General features: G+C 34.8%; 1 long non-coding RNA gene and 1 other non-coding gene across 2 annotated transcripts in view; both read left to right on the plus strand.

Annotated features, from left to right (window-relative positions):
- LOC141570618 (uncharacterized) overlaps positions 1-22724 on the plus strand; it is a 424578-nt gene that overhangs the window by 94702 nt on the left and 307152 nt on the right. The gene's annotated exons all lie outside the window — the stretch shown is intronic.
- Positions 890-1048, plus strand: LOC141570921 (U1 spliceosomal RNA). Its single transcript, XR_012495363.2, has one exon. It is a non-coding gene; the product is annotated as a U1 spliceosomal RNA (small nuclear RNA).

The raw sequence follows: 22724 nt of genomic DNA on the forward strand, positions 1-22724 counted from the left end.
TCCATTGTGTATATATACCACAACTTCTTTGTCCATTCATCTATCGAAGGACATTTTGGTTGTTTCCATGTCTTGGCCACCGTAAACAAAGCTGCAATGACCATTGGAGCAACCGTGTCTTTATCTCTAAATGTTTTCAGATTTTTTGGGTAGATACCCAGGAGAGGGTTTGCTGGGTCATATGGTAATTCTATTCGTAATTTTTTGAGGAACTGCCACACTGCCTTCCATAACGGATGCACCAGACTGCATTCCCACCAACAATTGTCACCCCAATAAATTAAAAAAAAAAAGAATAGGAAAAAAAATGCTGTTCTCCCATTAAAAGTAAAGAACAGGAAACCAAAATAATAAGCTGTCCCTAGTACATAGATTTTCTTGTGAGTATTGCCAATCCCAGAAGGATTGGGTTTTGGTTGCTGCACTTGAAAGAGGAGCTAAGAACTTCAGATTTAATAAGGTGACACTTGGATCGAGCTTCTTGAATAAAGCTAGTGCCCTCAAAGGGCTAAATTCTAGCCAAAAATCTGGTCAGATTAAAATAAAAAAATTCACCTTATGGGAAAAGAAATCTTTATGTTTGGAAATAACACAGTTTTATATAACAGAGAAGCAATCATAATGGAAATCAGACCATCTCACTGAAAAACAAAGAAAACACAATTTATCAAAAGTTGTGGGATATGGCTAAAACAATGCTCAGAAAGAAATTTATTATAAAAAAAGATGAAAAATGTGAGTTTAGTGTTCAGCTTAAGAAGTTAGAAAGAGAACACCAGAATAAATCCAAAGTAAACATAAAGAAGCAAGACTGACAGATAGGGCAAAAATAAATAAATAACCAAGGTGACATAATCACATATAAAATGGACATTAAAAAAATATGACGATACTTACCTGGAAGGTGAGATGCCACGATCATGAAGGTGGTTTTCCCAGGGCGAAGCTTATCCTTTGCACTCCGGATGTGCTGACCCCTGCGATTTCCTCAAATGTGGGAAACTCGACTGCATAATTTGTGGTAGTGGGGGACTGCATTCATGCTAAAAAACAAAAAAAGAAAGAAAAAAGTCCATCCTATTGCTAATAATTTTTAAAACTTGGGTGAAAGGCATAATTTATTAGGAAAATATAAGTTGTAAAAAATCTGACTTAAGAAAAAGAAATTAAAAAAAATCCTACTTAAGAAATAGAAAACATGAAAAGATCCCTAACTATTTAATAAACTGAAGCAGTGTTTAAAACATCTATCATTAATTAACTCTACCCCTGTGCCTTTCTACCCTTTACATCTACCAAGCAAACCGGTTTTATAGGCAAGTTCTATCAGATATTCAAGTAACATACTCAAGTGTTGTCATATACTGACTGATACAGAGACTAGAGGAAAAAGAAGAATGCTCAACTTTTTAAATAAAACAGTTTAACCAAAGTCAGATAAGTAAATGAAAAATTACAAGGCAGGTTATTGGATCAATTTAGATGCAAACAATCCTAAACCAATTAATCAACAACGAAAACGTAAAATGTCTGAAAAGTGCATCATATTCACATGGGTTTTATCCGAGGAATGCAAGGATGATATGCCATTGGAATTTTGAAATTCATCAAAACACATTAATGAAGAAAAATCACAGGCTTATGTCAATAAAAAAAGAAAATTCAACAAAGTTCAATTTTCTTTTATGATAAAACTTAGAAAAGTAGAAATAGAGGAAAACTTTCTTAATCCACCAAATCTCACTCATAGTGATGAAACATTAGGAGCATTCCTTTTGAAACCAGACATGAGGAAAACATGTCCTATTTTGTATTGTACTGACCAGCCTAGGAAGCCCCAAAATTAAAATAAGTAAATACAAGGATTGAAAAGGAAGAAACAATGCTCTCTGTATTGGAGAGTAATAGAAAACGCAAGAGAATTTACAAATACCTTGTTAAAAATAATCAGATCTCAACAGTTTTATTACATATAACATCCACCAAAAATATTGAAAATGTAATTTTAAAAGGATAACATTTACAATAGCAACTAAAATGCAAAGGAGTAGGAATAAATCTAACAACATATGTGAAAGATTTTCATGGAGAAAATTATAAAACTTTCTGAAAGTCATTAAAGAACAAAACAAATGGAAAGAGATAGTGTGTATAATAGAGTCAAAATACGAAAGATGTAAATTATCTCCAAATTTGTGCATACATTTAAAACAATATTCCAATAATCTCACCAGCATTTTCATGGAACTTGTGAAGATGATACTAATATTCATTTAAATGAGCATAGGGAAAAGAAACTGAGATAGCTATGAAAAGGAACAAGTTGGGGAGACATCTTCGCAATATATCAAGACTTTTGAAAGTGTAATAGTGATTAAGAAAAGGCAGTATTGACATGGGTGTAGATTAATGGACCAATGCAAACAAATGGAAAGCCGAAAGACAGAAAACTGTGTGTGAGTATATATATAAAGTTGATATATGAGAGAGGAGGCTCTACAAATCAGTGGGGAAGAATGGACTTTCTATAAATTACTCTTAAAAAAAAACCCAGGATCATTATCTTTCATTATAAAGAACAACAACAAAAATTCCCTGCTGAATAAAATCCTGAATAAAACAAAACTTTAAGACCTTGTGAGGAAAACAAAGGACGATCTCTATTTTGGAGTAATGAAGAACTTTTTAAACAAGGAACACAAGCCTAAACATATAGGACATAGTTGGTAAAATGGACTGGGGCAAAATTGAACACTTCTGTTTATTGAAAGACTTTGTGAAAAAGAAAAAGGCAAGTGAACAGATTAGATGAAGATATTTGTGATGCATAATGCTGAGAAGGATTACTACTGAGAATATGTCAATACTTTCTATGAATCGATAGTAAAACAGTCAAACACTCCAATAGGAAATGGGAAAAGGATATAAGAAACAAGAAGGTGACATCTCACTGACGAGTAAATACATGAAATGCTAAGCAATTTAATTAATAATCAAAAAACGCTGATCATAACCACAATAAGGGGCATGTTATGGCTTAGCCTGAATTTTCAAGTCTCATGTGCTGACAAGGATCTGGAGCAAAGGAAAGTTGTACACAGTACTATAAGTGTAAATTCTAAATAATTTGAGAGAGAACAGTTGGTTATTATCTAATAAACTTGACAATGAACATACATTCAACCTAGAAATTCCTAGATATGTATCCTACAGATAATATTGTACATGTACACAAAGAGATACGTACCAGAATTTTCATAGCTCATTGTTTGAAACAGGATCAAGTATCTGAGATAAGTAGGTAACCATTATCAGTAGCATGAATAAGTAAATTATGGAAGTCATATGGTGGAATACATTAAAGTAATGCAAATGAATGAACTAGACTAGAACCATTTGTGTCATTATGGGTAAATCTTCCAAATGTAATGCTGTGGAAAGGACTTCTTGGAAAAGAATATACACGGTATTATTCCAAGTATTTAATTTTAAGAATATAAGTTGTGACAATAAGAAGGTAGACATGGAAATGATAAACATTTAATTTAGAATGATATTTACTTCTGAGGTGGAGGGAGAGAACTAGGATTTGGAAGAGGGACACAGGACATTTCAACTGGATTTATATTTTACTCCGTAAACTGCATTTTGGGTTCATAAGAGTTTATTTGCTATTTTTTCATTTTTGGGTATGTCTGAATTATTTCATGTAAAAAAGTCCTTAAAACAAAAACAATTAAGATTGGCTGCAGTTACAAAGTGCCTATTAAGTATATGGAGTTATTCTGAATGGTGCTTATTTTTAATAACTATCTATCAATACCAGATTACATTAAAATTAGGTATTTAGAGAAAGACAAATGCCCTAGACTCATGAATGCCAACTGTCTTTGTGATGGGAAATTTAATACTAATAAGTTCTCTTGAAGCAAAGCAGAGGCTACAGATGTGTGTGTGTGAGTGTGTGTGTGTGTGTGTGTGTGTGAGCGCATGCACATTTGTGTGGAGAGAGACAGAGAATGAGCTATGAACTGATGAACACCATGATTATAGTCAGCTTTCATTTATATAAGACTTGAAATTGCCCACAAATACAACATTTACATTACATTTCCACCTGGTCTTTCTCTTCCTCCTTTGTTCCTTCTCAGCTCAAGTAATAATTTCAAATATCTAGCCAAGGCTTTTGCACGTCAGAAATTATTGCGAGAGCCTGTGATGCTCAAGGAAAATGCTGCAATTCCTCCTTTCATTAACTCTTTAAATTAAATACTATATAAGTATAAACATAAAATGACATATTACTAGGAACACAAATGACTACTCTGCAATTTACAAATTTCTCTTTATTGCCAGATCCATTATTTTTTTTTCCTCAGTGCCTCCTCTAATGTAGATTTAAAAAAAATCCATTTATTGAACAAAAAACCCATACAGCAAAAACTTATCTTTTTTTTTTTTTTTTAAAGGATAGAGCTGATTGTAATTCAGCTAGGAACCTTTGTGAAGATTAGCTCTATTCCTGAAGCTACAATTTTCATAGCAAGTGCTTTCTTATTCTTAAGAATAATTTATTCAACTTCTGTTATAAATATATTTCTTATATGTGTACCAAGGGCTTAACAATAGCTTTTATTATCAGTTATTTTATATAGATTCAAAGCTTTTAAAGGAATGCTTGATACTAATTAGTTTGTATGAGACTCCCCATATACTAAACTAGGTATTCTGTGTAAACATTTTTATCTTAGTGAAGGTTAGAAAGCTAAAGTGATTACAATCCTGTATTGATATCTTGTAACTTATTAGAATTATTTACCAAGTGCTAATTTCACTGTATCGTTTAAATATAATGGCTCTTTTGTAATTATATATTAATGATGATGACATTATGGCCAAATAAATCTTTTTAGGTTTATTATTAACCACTCAGGGGAAAGTAAACACAAAGCTCACTGAGAAGGCAAATTTGCCTCTGCATTTTCACTTTCACAACTGTACAGGACATGTCCTTGCAGAATTTTCCAGTTCACCCACTGGTGGAATGTTTAAGAATTCACGGTGTGCATCAAAATCTGCTTGTTCAGTGACTGTATGGGTCCTTCCTCCTGAGCACCCTAAAACAAACACATGGAATGATCTCCCTTTCTTTTCAAGCTATGTGAACAGGTGGGGACTTCAGACTTGTGATTTGGGGCTGCCATTCTCCCACATCCCTTTCCTCCCAAACTGTTGTAGGGAGCATTGGACACCCTCCCTCCCCTCTTTGGTAGCATCACTTCAGCGATTTGGCAAACCCGTCAAAGTTGTCTTGAAACTACAGCCCAAGATGGACACTTCCTTCTCAGCCCTCTTGGCATTATCTATAAAGTAGTTTCACTGCAACCAAGAGTTAGTCATAACTTATAGCTGAGAATTTAGTTTACCCATCCTCTCTGCTGGTAACCAATGAATCCCTGTTGCCTTTCCAATAAACTGATTTCCTGACTCTTGCAGCTGTTAGTAAGTGGACTAGTGGTGTAAATATATTTTCAAATTTGTTACTCACATGTTCAGTCTGCTCCAGGAACTGTCTAAAATCGATGACGATTGAAATATACACCTTGAACAAAATTCTGTCACATTCTGTTGATTACAACACAGAGTTGTAGGTCATTTCAAGCTTTCTGGGTTTGGCAATTCTACATTGTCAGAAGGAAAAGAAGTCTGGAAATCATCCTGTCAAACACAACCAAACAAAAAAGAATGACTAAGCAACCTAATTTAGGTATATGTAAAAAGAAATCAAGAAAATAATGAGCCAGTAACCAACATACACACAATAGATAGTGACACTGTGACTAAAATGTCCAGCAACTAGTGATTCCAAAACTGGCATCACAGTAAAGAGCAAATTTCTCTCTGATTTAATTTCCTCTTCAGTAACTATGGGTTCATTCTGTGAAAACATTGTTTTAAATTCCTGCCAAGTCTTAATTTTGTACCATGTGCACTGACTACTAAAAAACGAAATAAAAAGTAAATGCCACATGGTTCATACATTGTTCTTTTTAAGGACTAGAACCAGAAGAAATAAGTTATAATTGTGTAGAAAGAAAGCATTTTAGCCCACAAACTCAGGCAAGCCAGAACAGTAATACATCGTTTTCTTTAAATCAACTTAGACGTTTTCTGAGGGCCATTTAACCTCAGTTGATATTGAGATTCCCATGCAAAGTTGTACAAATTTCCTGGTTTCTATGAAATACTTAAACATGATAGAAGAAGAATCTCCTTTAGCTGTAGTTCTCTGTTGATTACTTCTGAGATGCTGGTGGTGGCACTCTGCAAGACCCCTTCAGATCGCCCAACATTACTGCTCGGTGCCACACAATAGCAGCGGAATTTTGTTATGTGAACCACACAGCGTTCGCCTTGTCAAAACTGTCATCTCCCTGAAGCACTGGCACAGGCTTTCCAGGCGACTATACATGTCTTACCATTTCCTAATATCAGGACCATCTTTTTTCCTTTCTTGTGGCCCTCAGAAGAATCAATTTTTTCCCCTTCCCTGTCTGGCACACTTGGGGTAATCTCTTCAAGGAGTTTAGACTTTTACAAAAGGCAGTGAGAAATGTGTATTCTCAGAAAAGCTTCCACTTTCAGCCAGCAAATGTCTCTCTAAGAGAAAAAGCAACATCACTGAGCAACCTTTTAAACATAATTGAAAAGGGTGAAAGGAAATATATAAGAATATCAACTATTTAATAAACTAAACTGCTAGAAGTATATCTAAAACACTTAATTACATTCTGTGAAATTTCCTAATCAACTTGTTTTGTGAAACACAGCCAAATAGTTATCAAAAGTGGTGATGGTTGTAATGTGTTGGCGTGAATCTTCTTGAGGTGGGTGTATGTATTAACATCCCTTGAAGCCTATAAAACTACAGGAATGGATTCAAGTTTCCACTTATCTCCTGTTAAGAGTGTAAAGTCTTTAAAGGTAGGGTCCGAGAAAGGTCAGTGCTACTATTTACTGCAGGTACCAGCTCAATGCCTGAGACAGAGCAGGCCTTTTATAAACCTTTGTTGAAAGAATGAGTGAGTTAACAGAGCTAAATACGGTAACCTACCAATACTGGTTCTCAGTGCACACCCAGCTATAATGGTTCTCCTAAGCACATTCAAGATGGTGGAGCACAGTCAAAGACAGTTTCAACTATGAACAGTTTGTCATAGATCGCATATGCACTGTATTTAATTCTAATTCCTTAATGTGGGTAATTTGATATTTGATGGAGTTTTATGAAATTTTGCCAGAAAATTGTGACTTAACTATGCTCTTTGAATGGGGCTGGCATCCACAAATGTTTGAGATTCACCCTCAGTAGGATTGAAAATACTAAAACGAAGGGACATTGGCATTTACAGCAGCTGTTTGGTATCAACATTTTTTTTTAAAGGTTAGTTTAAATCTTATGATTAGCAATGAATTGGCTTCTGCGTAATCACCAAAGGTCATAATAGTTAACTTGTGGGCAGCCGGTTGGCTCAGTGGCTAGAGAGCCGTGCTCTAACCACATGGACCAGTGAGCTGCACTCTTCACAGCTAGCTTGAAAACAATGACTTGACTTGGAACTGAGCTGAGACTCCCATAACTAGATTGAAAGCAACAACTTGACATGGAGCTGATGGATCATGGAAAAACACATTGTTCCCCAATATTCCTCAGTTAAAAAAAAATAGTTAACTTGAATTTTCCAGATGGTCCAAAAGAAAGACTCTTTACAAGAAGAAAAAGGTTTAGGATATTTATTAACTCCTCTGCCTGTTTTCCAGAACGCCTTGCAGAAGGTCTATGCCCACTCTATACGCTTGTTCCCCAAACCATGAAAGGTCTTTTAATTATGAAATTATCTACTCCTTTTTAACTGTATGCATAATTTGTTATATAACATAGTTTCATATACTCCCAATCAATAGCATTCTTTGTACTATTCATTATATGATGGATTGGACTCAGTTAGCTTCTAGATTGTGTTGACATGCTTTTAAATAAATTTAATTCCCTGAGCAGAACACTTGTACTTTATGTGGATAATTATTATTTTTAGATGTCAGTCTTGTTTACCATAATGCCGTTAAATATAGACAGCATATGGATGATGGGTTCATTGGAGTCATTTAAGAATCCGTGATGTCTTTTGGTTTCTTTGAAGGTGTGTGTTATAAATCTGGGTCATCTGTTTTCATTCCTGATTTTCTTTCAGAAATTATCTAATTTGAATGTGATATGTGTCTTCCACCACGCCTACATTTGAAGCAGTGTTTAGTATTCCAGGCATGCGTTTCCACTAGCGAATGTGAAAACATCCTAAGTGAAAGGTGGGGCTTTTCTATACAGTTTGGTTTTTGTGAACATTAATGTACTCTTGTTTTCAGATCATGTTTACACATTAGAAAAATATTTAGATTTAAAATATTTATCAAACATGTAAATATTATACAAATCAAAACCTGGGTATCCTCAAACTTTTAAAAGTGTGATTCTAATTCTTGACTGAGTGTCTGTTAATTACTCTCCATATTTAGAGGACACTATTTTGAAAAGAACATTTGATAAAAACTACAGCTTTTTAATTATATACATTTAAAAAGAGAGAGAGAGAGAGAGATTGAATAGCAGGCTCCTTTTTGTTTTGTACTCTTGTTAATCAAATTATAGTACTCTGTCTTTTATCACCTGTGCACGACTGCGAAGAAATATAGTTACACAGCTCAAAACAAGGATTAGGCCGGGGCCTTGATGAGTGGCGTGGGTGCCACTGCTGTACGTAACGCGCTACTTCCTACGCATTAGGAGATGGAAAGTATTGCCATTCTGTGGCATCACTCAGCAAGTGCAAATGAAGTATGAAATGAAAAATCCCAGCCCACACAATGCGCAGAGAAAATGCAGATAGCACTTTGTAGTCACTGCTGTGCCGGGCTATTTACTGTCATAGACAACTCGGCTCCAGCTAGGCAAGTGCCCCAATCTCTCCGCCTCTGACACCTGCCAGAGGAATTGCGTTTCACTCTGTGCCACTTTGGTTATGTTGATTCCCCTCCAGGAGTCCCTGTCCTTTCAGAAAAATAACCAGGTTAAGTGTTTAGTAGCCGATTACTTTCTTAACAGAGAAGAAAGATGTGAGGCTGAGGGCAGGTGCTAGTTGGAAATGTGGGTGGTTCTCAAAATGGATACGATGATTCTAAAATTAGGTTGCGCATGGAAGTATCATACCTTTATTGTAACGTGTGAGAAAATATCATAGCCAATATTTTTGCTTGTTCCATTGTTTAAAAGTGTGTAGGGAACCCAGCACTCATCACTGTTGATATCTGAAGTAGGATGAATACAATATTTGGATAATAAAATGATCCTAATTCAGATAAATTAATATCACCATGTTTTTAGAATATTTTTTGTATATCTATCTCTCTGCCTAATTGATCTTAGTTTATCCAATAGTATCAGTAAGAACTAATAATTGGTTAATAATTTAAAAAATACAAATATTAGTGCCTTTCTGGGGTCAAGCCTACATCTTTGTTACAGTATATTGAAAGAGAGTAATGTCTCTGCTTATTTGGAGTCTATATTCTATGAAATTTGAATAGTGGATATTAAGACCATGAGTAGCATGGTAAAATATATAAATATAAATATACATATTATAGTAAATTTGACTGATTTTAATAATGAGGAGGAAATAAAGGAGACAATTAAGAAATTAGAAGTTAAAATAATAGAATAAATGCAGAAACAAAACAAAAATAGACTCAGAGATATAGAGAAAAAACTGAGTTGCTAGATGGGAGAAGGGTGTGGATGGAGGAGAAGGTGAAAGGATTAGAAAGTACAAATCGGTAGTCACAATACAGTCATGGGATATGAAATACAGTGGGGAATATAATCAATAATGTCACAAAATTTATGTAGGGTACCAGATGGGTACTGGACTTAACAGGGGGATCACTTCATAGACTGTGTAAATGTCTAACCGGTGCACTGTACACCTGAAGCTGAAGTAGAATAATATTGAATATCAACTATAATTAAATATATGTATATATACATGGGATGTAAAATACAGCATAGGGAATAGTATATAACAGCTATACACGATGTCAGAGGAGTAGTAGAATCAGGGGGATGGGGGGTGTCACTTTGTGAGGGATGTAGATGTCTAACTATTACATTGCTTTGTACATCTGAAACTTATTTAAAAAACAAACAAAAAAAACCCCAAAAAAACAGTTCGATGAGTTTTTGGCAAGTATACACACTAATTTAACCAATACCACAATCAAGATATAGAATATTTTCATAATCTATGCAAGCTTTTACCTGAATTGACTTCTATCATTTTAACTTAGATTTGCTTATTTTTGGTTCACATAAATGGCATCATACAGTAGGTATATTTTTATATTTGGCTTGCTTCAGTCAAAAAAAGTCTATGAGATTTATTTATACTATTTCATGTATTTATAATTTCTTTTTATTGTTGAGTGTTGTTCCATTTTATGAATATACCACAATTTGTTTATTCATTCTCTCATTGAAAATCACTTGGATTGTTCTAGGTTGGGCTATTATAAATAAAGCTGCTATGAATATTCTTAAAAAGAAAGAAATTAAAAGTCTGTTTTAAGCAAAATAATAACTATAGGTAGTTTGAAAAATCAGTGTTCTTTTATTAAATGACTAAATGAAAATGCCAATATAAAGTGAGTTAGATAAATGAAATCTCAAAATAGATATGAGCAATGTTGTAGATGCAGAATTGCTACGACTTCACATTGAATAAATATTGAGGGAAGCTCTGGTTTTCTCTCTGAGCCTGTTTCCTCATCTTTATGAGAGAATAATAGTAATAAAACAGTAGTTGTCTGACAAGGTTTTGTAGGAATTAAGGAAAATGACTCATGTGTAACAAAGTGCCTGAAACAATAGCAGCAACTGGGTCCACTTATTGGTAAGCTCTAAAGAAGTATCAGAGAAAATACATAAGTTTAAAATTTACAGTTTACATTTGGCCACAATTATACATTATAAATCCGAATAAGTTAGCATTTACAGATTTTATGTCTATACAAGTCTAATTGGAAAAACTTATCTGGAATAAGATCTTTAAAAGTCTAAAACAGGAATTATGCTAATATTATTTGGTTCTTATATACCAAATGAAATAAAATCAAGTTTTCTCATTTTATATAACTTTAGGGACTACCAAATTTCTTTCTTAGCTAATGTACAATGCTCCAGAACTGTAGTTTATGCTCATTGCATGCACTATAGTCTAGAACCTGAATTCATTAATTAATTCAAGATTTTCTCTTGGTGACTCCTTTTCTGCCAAACCCAGTGGCTTCTTGTTACACAATGTTTAATGCTTTTCATGATGGCTTTCTTGGTATCTAAGATGGTGGTTCTTACATTTTGAGTGGGTGAGCATAAATAGCCTGTATTCAGTCAAATGTATGAAATACTCAGGCAGTCTAATCAACTAGTTTTGAGACTGGTTAGAAGTACAGAGGGAGAAGGAAGTAGGATTGTAGACTGACTCCCAAGTTTTTAGTTCTGCTTCCTGAGGAGGGGGTAGTCCATTTGTTGAGATAAAGCATATAGGAGGAAGAAACAAATTGGTAGAAAATTTGATGAGTTCAGTTTGGAAATACTATTTTTGAGGCAACTCTGGGACATACATCTAATAGACATTGAAAAAATGGATCTACAGATCAGATCTAGGTTATAGTAATAGTTTGGAATTATGAGTGTGGGTTTATTTTTTGCATGGTGACTGTATACCATGTCCTTGGTAACTGTTAAGAACATAGATAAGACAGGTTGTAGATTTATGTGCAATTTCTGGACAGCAGCTTTGACTTCTTTCCTAATTTGGAAATTTTTCCATGACACATATTCATGTTTTGGACACCACAGTGTCATTCAGAAAGAACTTTTTAAAGTAATAAGAAGCATAACTCTGGTAATTACCAATATTAAAGAACAAGTAGAAAAAGATAAATTGGCAAAGGGAACTAAGTAGGAACTGCCAGAGATGGAGGAGAACCAGGAGAGAGTGGCATCACAGAAGCCAAGTGAAATAGAATTGTAAGAAGAGTGTACTTAACTGTCAAATACCACTGTAAGGTCAAGAAAGCTAAGTGAAAGACACATATTTTTGTTTTAATCTAAAAAACTGGTGATTTTTTTCAGCAGTTTTATGAAACTGTTGTGGATGGAACCTCACTGCAGTGGGTTGAAGAGCAATGGGGAATTAGTAATCAGGAATTAGATACAGCTATCCTAGAATGTTCTAGAGAGGAGTGGTGCTATGGCAATAATAAAAGCTGGATGGAAGAAAGTTGGGAGGAGAAACTGTTTTAAGAGGAGAAAGACTTGGCATATTTTAACCTCTGTAGAAGGACCCAGGAAAGAGTGAAAGAGGCTGTAAATAGTGGGGAGGGCGAGGCTAAGAAGTCTTACAGAACATAATGAGCACATGTGAGGAACATGAGGAATTAACCTTGATTAAGAGGAAAGAAAGACTTTTTTCTTTATGAGGGAAGTAGGTGAAAATGTGACTAATATAATAAAGTGGGAACTTGAGAGGATTTGCATCTGATAGCACTGATCTTTGACGTATAGACAGATGTAACATGTCTTGAAAAGGAGGCGGTATAAAAAAATGATATGAATTTTACTCTTGACTGGCTAATAGGAAAGACAGACATGATGGAAACATACAAATAAATAAACAAAATAGGTTCTATGAAGGAAAAGAATGGAGTATAGACTGTCAAAGAGAATAAAGTTACACGTAACTCAGATTGAGGGTTAGGGAAGGATTTCAATTCAACTGATACCTAAAGAATAAGCAGGGATTAAGAAAAAATGAGGAGAGGAGCACATCCCATTACTAGAAGACATTGTGACACTGGACCGTCAATTATTTTACCGGCATTCACGTTCTTCTATATTAGGGGGGTTGGGACAAACTCTTATTTGTTTTTTGCACCTTCAGAATCTAGAACCATTAGGTTTAATGAAGAGGAAATACATATCTAAACCTCACTTCGAAATTGATGCTATTAGAATCACTTTACACGAAGACTGAAGTTCAGTAAGCTCCCTTCTCCAGAATCTCAGTACTAGGCAGTGTTAGGTTTCAACACCCAGGTCTGTGTGATGCTACAGCCTGTGATCCTGGTTCCTAGGCTGCCTCACAAATACCTTGTTCTAGGGCACACTTATTTGAATGATTGCTATGACACAATTCCACAGGCTGAGTGACTTATAAATGGCAGAAATTGATTTTTTACAGTGCTGGAGGCTAGACATGTAAGATCAGGCTGCTGGCATGGTCAAGTTCTGATGAGGGACCCCTTCTGGGTTGCAGACTGTCAACTTCTTGTATCTTCAGAGTGCAGATGTGGGGTGAGGGGGGGCGGAATCCAGCTCTCTAATAACTCCTATAAGGATACTCATCCTATTCTTGGGGGCTCTACCTCCACAACCTCATCAATTCCTGATGATCTCCCAAAGGTCCCACCTCCCAATACTATCACATTAGTGGGTAGGGTTTCAACATATACATTTTGGGGGGGGATACAAACAGTCATAACAGGTAATTCCTTCCCTTTCTCATGTTTTCCTTTTTTTTTTTACCTTTCTTGGTTTCCAATTCTAAGTCTGGGTGTCACTGAGACCTCTGTCTATGGATTTATTCTCTTTCCTCATTTTACTTAACTCCTTTGATGACATCGTCCATGCCTACAGCTTTGATTGTCACATCAAGACTTGTGGTTCCTACCTTTATGTCTTCAGCTCTGAGCCATTCTTCAATCCTATTTTTTCTCAACGTTCTCAGAGAAAAATACAAGTAAATGATTTGAAATCACCTGCAATTCCTTGTGTTCCCAATTGAATTTGACATGTCTGCGTATGCCCAAATTGCTCTCTTAATTTGTCATCAGGTTATACATCTTGAAACCATTTGGGTTTCTTTCCTCCTTTTTTTTTTTTTTTGAAAAAAAATCTGTCATAAAATTTCTCAGTGAAATGGAAATTACATTTCCTTTTCTTTTATACACTAGCTCTGGCTGAAAGAATTACATGCTGTGACAACTCTCTGCTTTCTGTGCTCTGTAGAGTTGTCATTATCAAATACAAAATTCTTTGGCTTTCAAGGCAATTCATCATGTTGGTGCCTTCCTTGCACTTGTTTTTTTAATATTTTTTTTTGCCACAGAAGTCTTTCATATAAATTGGGTAGTCACATCAAGAGCTTACATAATAGATTTTCTATATAGTCTATGTAGGTGGTATTCTTTGTCTATAATTATCCCATGCCCTTGCTGAGGTTTCCCTGTGGGTAAAGCATACTTTCTCATCCCATTGACTTTAAGCTTGGCCACATGACACACTTCGTCCAATGAAATATGGGGCCAAGGTTAGTGTGCTGGTGCTGAGTGGACTTGAAGAAGCATTATGTGCTTCTGCTCATTATCCTGTGCTTCTGTCTGGCATCATGAGAAAGAGCAAGGCCCTAGGTAGTTGTGTTCCTTTGGTCAGGCCCTTGGGGTGAGAGACCCTTGGAGAAGACCCGGACTGGACCTCTTAGTAGAAGCAGAGACGCTCCAGGAAATCTGAGAGACATGAGCATGGAACACATCCTTGCTGTTTGTGATCTCCTGAGGTTTTAAGTTTGTTGAAGATCATCATCATAGAAAAAGCTGACTAATATATAACCATTCTTAATCAAATCCATAATTATAAACCCAATCATAACTCTGAGTTGTTTTTTTTTCCCTTAGCTATTGAGCTCCGGGCTAAATGTTTTGAAGAAGTGTTTGATCATAGTTATAAAGGCTTGTTGTATGTGTTGGAAAAGCTGGAAATGTTTAATTAAATATCAAAACACTCTCAGTTTTGGAGGCATATATTACAATTCTTATTAGAATTTAAGTTAGTAGGAATAAACTATTAGAAATGAAATCTTTTAATAGTAGCAATTAAGTAGAAATTAATTTGATAGAAATTAAGTCTTCTCTGAAAAGTCTTTCTGATCAAGTCTTTTCTAAATAGGCTTTTGGGAGACCCATCTTGAGAAGTGTAGAAATTTCTTGCTCACTCTAAAAATTGGTTCTTTAGTGTTGACCTTTAAAATATGAGGAATAGATTACACTGGGGTCCTTAATCAACTCTCTTGAGTCTGTGAAAGCCATATTTATATTTTCATAGAACTTCATTCTGTATAAGATGAACTTAATTTGTTCCTTCAACACTTTTCAAAAACGGCTATTTTTAGAAGACTTTTCAGAAGGAACTATTTCTTGTCTCTCTTCTGTTGTAGTTCTAGCAACCTTTTGATGGCCTGATTACCAGTCCCCTAGACTAGACATGAACACATTTTTACGTGCCCCTTCAAAGATCCACGAAATGGTGTCACTTTTTATCTTTAACGTGTGACTATAATTTTCTAGCGAATCTTGCCAGGTGATTGCCCTCCTATGTAATTCTTTTGAGCCAGTTGAGTTTCTGCAGATATGGAACTTTCAGCTATCACGATCTCCACTGGGAAAAGAGACATGAAAGCCAAGGTTGCATGTTTGTCAATTCATATTTGTATTATTTATTTTCACAGTGTATCGAGCAGCCACAAAGTTGTAAGCTACATACCAGAGAATGGACCAAGTCTGATAAATAGACTTAAAGTTGGAAAGCACTGAGGACCCTGTTGAGGCAATATCATTAATTGTGAAATGCTGATGAGATCAGTTGAAAGAGAAAGAAGGTGGACATATTAGACTTTCAAAGAAGCATGTGAAGTAGATTAAAGAAATGAACGGGAAATCGGTAATCCCGAGGGCTTTCAGTAGGGACAAATAGGAATTATTTCAGAAATCTTTTGAAGCCTGGTGTGAAACATTGTGTCAAAAAAGGTAAACTGGAACATCAGAGGTAGAGAGCATATTAGGACACTGTTAAAAATGTCACATCCTGTCCCCATTTGTTCAAATGCGAAAAACTTTATAACTGATAGAGCAATTTTATTGGTGTGAAATTAATACCTGTTTTTTTTTTTTTGTTGTTTTTTTTTTCATTTGTAGGGAGTCTAAGTGGAAAGAGCCTCATTTCTTTTGATCTTCTAGCCTGCAGGCCAAATCCACTGGCTGCCTGTTTTTGTACAAAATATTTTATGGGAACCAAGCTACACCTGTTTGTTCATGTATTGTCTATGGCTGCTTTCATGCTAGAAAAACAGAGTTGAGTTGTTGCAACAAAGATCATGTAAGCCCCACAAAACATAACATTTTTACTATCTGGGTTTTCACAAAAAAAGTTTGCTGACCTTTGTTTAAATCCCATGGCTTTCACACATTTTTTATTATGTCCTAAGGTAATAAATCTACATCCCTACCGATATACATGAGTATTCACAGACAGCAATGTATCTCGCTAAATACTTTATGTAATAATTTTTCTTGATACACTTATTTTTCTACTGTATCTGATTCTCTTTCAGCTTCTCAAAAATGCTGTTTCAATCTTAACTGCTTAACATACCTACGTTCATACTCAGGACTATGAAAATATTTTCTGCAAATATCAATACCACCAATCTGTTCAGAGTATTGAGTTTAGTTTAACAATACATTTAATGTAAAATAGAAATTTTATTACCTTTGTTAATATTAGCAAGCAAAAAACAAAAACAAACAAAAAACAAATGTCAGCCACTTGTCATGCTACCATAGATGGAAAGATTGGAAGAGACAACATGTAATGTGGGAACATTAGGCTGCTACTAACTTAATGACTTACAAGTCTTCCTCAAGAACTTAATTTCAAATGGGCATCTTACATGCCTGACACATTGGTTCAATTCCATTTGTTACTGTTAAAGTTTTCATTTGTTGAGTGGAGCAAGAGCTTAGCATATAATACATAAAGACAGGAATCCAATTAAGATATAAACTTGAATCACTGTCAAACAAATTTTTTTTTTTCATTTGTTCTCTAATTCACTCCCTTATTGAACACCTGTCCATTACCATTTTTTAAATTCCAGACATGGTGTTGGCATTCACGATAGAATGTTATCTTTATGAAGCCTATTGCTAATATGAGAGACAGAAATTAATGCAATAATCACATAAAACTGCATTTGTGATAAAGGCTATGAAGTTGAGATACATGTGCCATGTATCTCCTCAGGGAGGTCAATGGAGACTTCCATGAGGAAATAATGATTAAGCAGATATGAGAAGGAATTCATGAGCTGAACAGGGCAGGGATGAGTAGCCCCTCACAGTATTACAGTGTCTGCACAGAAATATACTCTGGCTCCTTCCTTGACAAGTGCTGATGTCCCATTTCTTCTAGCTTTAGTTCAGGACTTATTTTAAATTTGTTGTTTATCTTTTTGACCACTGCCTTTTTGTCTATAAAACAGAGAGCATAGCTTAAAAACTCTATTATGTGTTTATTCATGTGTTTCCAGGTAAGATACATTTACATTTCTGGAAATTGTTCTTGTTCATTTGGATTAAGTCCTAGACAGTTTTCTTAAATAGCTCTATAAATTGTTATGCAGACCTGACCTTGGTTATCAATCAGCCTATATTTATGGCTTGGAAATGGTTCCCTGTGAAGCTGATAGGTTCAGAGTCACTGGCCATGGATTTATGGTTGTATTTATTATGACAGGCTTGGACTCTAGAATGATGGCAAGGGAAAGCCACTGAAAGAATGGAGATATATATATATATATATATATATATATATATATATATATATATATATATTTTTTTTTTAATCTAAAACCTTCTGTGTTTTTTTTTTTTTTTTTTTCCAGCTATAGAAGTTTCCTTTGGAAAAACAACTGAAAAACAAATAACTTTTTTTTTTTTTAAACACTATACATAGCAGTACTCTCAGTGCAGAACTGACTAATAGGCAGTATTATAAAATACCAAAAAAAAAAAAAGATGTACTAGTGCCAGTTAAGATTGCATTCTGTTTTCTGTGTAAAGTGGTAACATTCTAATATTTTGATTATTTTATTAGTTTCTTAGATTAAATAATTTGTGACAAATAGGCTCCAGGTGTTAGGGCTATTAATATCCACTTACATAAGGAGAAGATTCAGTATGTGTTGTTCCTTCCTCTTGTACCCCGATTGCCTGCTCTTTAAAGGAAATGCAGAGAACTGTAGTTAAGTAAATGTAACTTCCAAATAGCTGAACAGGATTAGAATAAATCCAGTGATCTAGAAATGTACTTTTTCTTGATATCATTACACTTAGTGTGTTATCTTCCTCAAATATGAAGTGATTGTTCAAAAACTTTTTGACATATAAGTCAAGACTGATCTATGCTCGTAAAAAGAACACAAGAAAGCAGTACTGTGCTTGAATTCCTCTCCGAATTACATGCTGCCCAGACTGTCATGGAGGCTAAAACCAGCAGATGGCGCTCGGCTTCCGTCTCACAAAAGAAGGGATTCGCTTATACTTCAGCCTTTGCTTATTACCATTCATTTTAAGGGGTGAAAAGCAGTGTTCAGAGAAAAATCTTTGTTAGCACAAAGCCTCTGTATTTGTGAGAGACCAAATTACATTTCTAGTTCATTCACACTAGCTGTTAATCTCTGAATTTTGCAAGTAAATTTTGTAAGTTAACTTTCAAGAACATGGGGAAAAAAACTACATTTATTGGTTAACTAGGTAAACTCATTTGCTTTATATCAGTCCATTGATGTTTTTATATGGGAGCATGGAAAAGGAAGCTGATATTTTCATACATTTTGAGGGAATAATAAAATGGCTGGTTCTCTCTGCCTTGCTTGTTCGCAGATTTTGTAAGCGGAGGAAATGGATACTACGGTTGTTTGTAAAACCGGATCCAAACAAAGGAAAAAAGACAGCATGCTTTCCTATAACATTGACACATGTACCACATTAGAAAAAGGATGAGGTTGCAAAAGAAGGTTTTAGCTTAGCATTTCAATTCTAAAATGGATGGCCCTATTTAATTTTCCACACACAATATCTTTCCTCACCAAAGAATAGATTAATATTACTAATCTCACTTATGTAGCAGCTTTAAAAGGCTGCAGCAACAAGGATATTTCTAAAGCAGATTGTAGTCATTGCTGCCGGTATAGAAAATTTCCTACCCACACCAAAAGTAATTGTGTTGGTAATCTCACGCTATTGCTTTAGTGGGAGCCTGCGTCATTCTTTGCTCCACGTGAGCTGTAGACAGGCATAATGGATGGAGTGATGAGAAAGTGCAGTGATGAATTAATATCCCACAGGTCCCGAAACTAATAACAATAAAGGCTTTTCTGTGGCCAGTGGATTCTTGGAGTTACGTTATGAAATGTGATTCTGGAGTTGTCTGCTGACTGGTTGCCTTGAAGAAGGTTAGAAGGAACAGTTCCCTCAGTAGCAGGATTAAAAGAACAAGAAAAAAAAGACATACATTAGCTTGTACTATAATGAAATGAAGTCATGAACCAAATATATACTAGATTTCTACGCAGATAAAGTGAATATTTTTCCCCCCCTCAAACATTGTACTGTATAAAACATTACTGGTTGCAGCTTAGTATTTACTTTTGGTTTGCATTTTGTTATAGAAAGAGTATACATATTCATGCCATATTAAGCTGCTGTTTCCAACATGTATGGATTAAGCATCAGAGATGGCCTGAAAAATTGCTTTTCTATTTTTTGCAATTCTTGGAGGTGTTACTGAGGAAAATAGACATGATGCACAAATGTTAATCTTCATTATACTTTATGCTGCTTGTTGTTTCATCCATTTTCAAACTCTCACTGAGTGCCACTTTACACAAGACAGAATACGGGGCATCAAGCATAGCAATAGTGAGTACATGGCGGTTCCTTCTCACAGAGAGGCAGATCTCACAAAGAGCTAACACAAACATGAATATTCCTAGTAGTAGTGCAATCTGAGATTTACTGTAATCGAACTGGAATGAAGGTCCTTAGGTCAATATAGTTATTAACCCAGGGGATTTGAATTGAAAGATACAAAATTAAAAGATTCAATTTACAAACTTATGTAAAAGGCATTTCCTCTACGGGGAAGGTATAAGCCAAGAAAAGTGCCAGCTTAGAAAACAAGATGACGAGTGTCTCTCTTTTGTGCAAGAGGTGATTCCACGTCTGGGCAGCACGGGGACGAGGAAGGAACTGCAGTAGGAGAGTGTACAGAGAAGCTGAGCAGTGTGCTGCTCGTCTCATGTCGTGTCTTTAAAATATGTTTTTAAAATTCAGTTTGACTAATTCTGTCTATGTAGAATGCAAATATTTTCACATTCCAAAATGAAAATGTATTTAAAAGTTTTAAGGAAAATATCAATACTTAAAACATTTATCAGTTTCAACAACCCATGTACCTTCTTTTCTCCATTCAGTCAGCTATTGGAGGTTTCACTGTATATTACAACTGGTTTTCACTCCCCAACTCCTGACACAAAATCATACATATCTTTAACGAAATTTAAAGGACTTCAAAGGACAAAATGCACCTTTGAATATAAAAAATGGGGTCATGTATATATGTGGGGTCTTTACAATGGGTAAGTAACCAAATGCTATAATTTTGACACATTAACATAAATAGGCCTTCATTTTTTAAAAATGAGAATGTGTGTTAGTTTAGTTCATGACTTAGTTTGAAATTTGCTCCATGATTCCGAGTCACTTGTATCTGCTCCTGTGTGAGACATTTTCAGTAACCCTTATTGGTAAAGCACTTGGAGATCATTGGTTGAAAATGCATTTGGTTGTGAGTTCAGGCTTCAGAGCCTTACAATTAAGAGGCATCATAAATTTTATCTTCGCTGGCGTAACTACAGAGATTATTTTTGTGCAGAGATTGGCTTTTTCATTTTGTAAACACTAAGCCGGGTGCTCCAGTAATGAATCTTAGATCAGTAGAAGAATTATTTGCAATAATAGCATATATACCAGTCAGTATTTTCATGCTCTTATTGTTTTCTTTACTGCCCTGGAATTAGAAAACACAAATATTTTGAAATAATTCTTTATGTATTATCTTCTATATTTATGGCAGATTACAGGAGATAAAATCATGCAGGTTTATTTTAGGAGGAAAAATGGTATTACTTTTAGAGCTCTTCCCTAATAACACAGATTTCTATTAACTTGTTAATGTTAAAAAGGTATTCTGGGATGATACTAAATTTATCAGTCACAGAAAGAGGAGCTTTATAGTTGCTGGGAATGTTGTTTCATCACCCATCAGCCAGAAAGAAAAGAAATCCTACAGGAAAAAAAAAAAGTAGAAGTAAATTAAACTTTCCTCAGTATCAGCTTAACTTTTCTAATCAGAGGAAGTTCTCTGAGCAGGTGGAGAAAAGACACTGAAGGAATTGGAAGCTGAAGAAAGAACACCGATGAAAAATACATCACAAATGACTAACAAACTGTAAATGAAAATTGGGTGACTTTCAGGTGGGAGCCGCTAACAGCCTCTGAGACAGCGTTTGACCTCTTTTAATGAAAGTTTTAAGAGAGGACTGGAGGTGATGAAGGGTCATTCAGCCAATGTCAGTGAGTTCTGAGTAGTACTCCTGAGGGGCGAGTAGGATCGTGTTGAAGGATGGAGTAGAAGGTGCATCCATCAGCAGGGCAGGAGTCAACTCCCTAGCCAGTCTTTTTCTGTAGCAGTACAGAAAGTGCACAGTGTACAGGAAGTCAGATCCTTTATTTTACTTGTGTTTTTATTAAGATATGATAATAACTTACATTTGTTTAGTGCATTATATTTTAAAGCTATCGGCCACATTAATCTATTATGAATATCCAAGTAAAATGTTTCCATCTTAAAGTATACTTCTATGCTTGATGTGATAAAAAATTCACTTAAAGTCACCTGGGATAAGAGCAATAATAAAACCAATCTTTTGCAAATATAGTTTGCTCTAATGTATAGGAAAAGTTGGAGGGAATAAAAGCCATTAAGGCTGTGTATGAAAGATATATTAGAGTTACATTTATATCATTGATTACACTGTTTCTCAATTATATAGTTTGAAAAAAAACATAAGCAATTAATCATGGTAGATTACACTCATTTTGTATTTGGCCAGGAGTAGCATGTAGTTATTAAGTCTGAGTTCCAATTGTTTCTCTAAATAATACTTTGTAATATCTTTTGCTTATGTGATTTCTGTAATACCCTTTGGTAAATGTGATTATTTATACCTAGAAATGATTTTAAAATAGCTCTGATTCCCTTCTTATAATTATACTTTTAAATAGATTTTTAATATATTTATATTCTTAATTTGATGCCATTACCAGCTCTGCCATTTGTCTTGTTTAATCTGAACATGCATAAGTATAAACCACACCAATTACTATGACTATACATACAATATCAACTGGGTAAACGTTTGTAAAATGTTTAAAAATAGGATTCAAATATTCAGATAAAATAGTCACACCCCTAGTTTATTTCAAACAATAACAAATAAGAACTGGAAATTATTAAAAATTTTATTTTACAGACAAGTGTTAGTTATATATAAACGATAGAATTCAGTGTCAGTAAAGAGGAAATATTCTATAAGCAACTTAGTTCCTCAGATGAAGTTTTCTTTAGCAATGGGAAGTATTAAAAAGGATAA

This window comes from Rhinolophus sinicus, chromosome 3 (genome assembly GCF_057876585.1).
Source record: "Rhinolophus sinicus isolate RSI-liver-muscle chromosome 3, RSI-T2T, whole genome shotgun sequence".
Classification (NCBI taxonomy): Eukaryota; Metazoa; Chordata; class Mammalia; order Chiroptera; family Rhinolophidae; genus Rhinolophus; species Rhinolophus sinicus.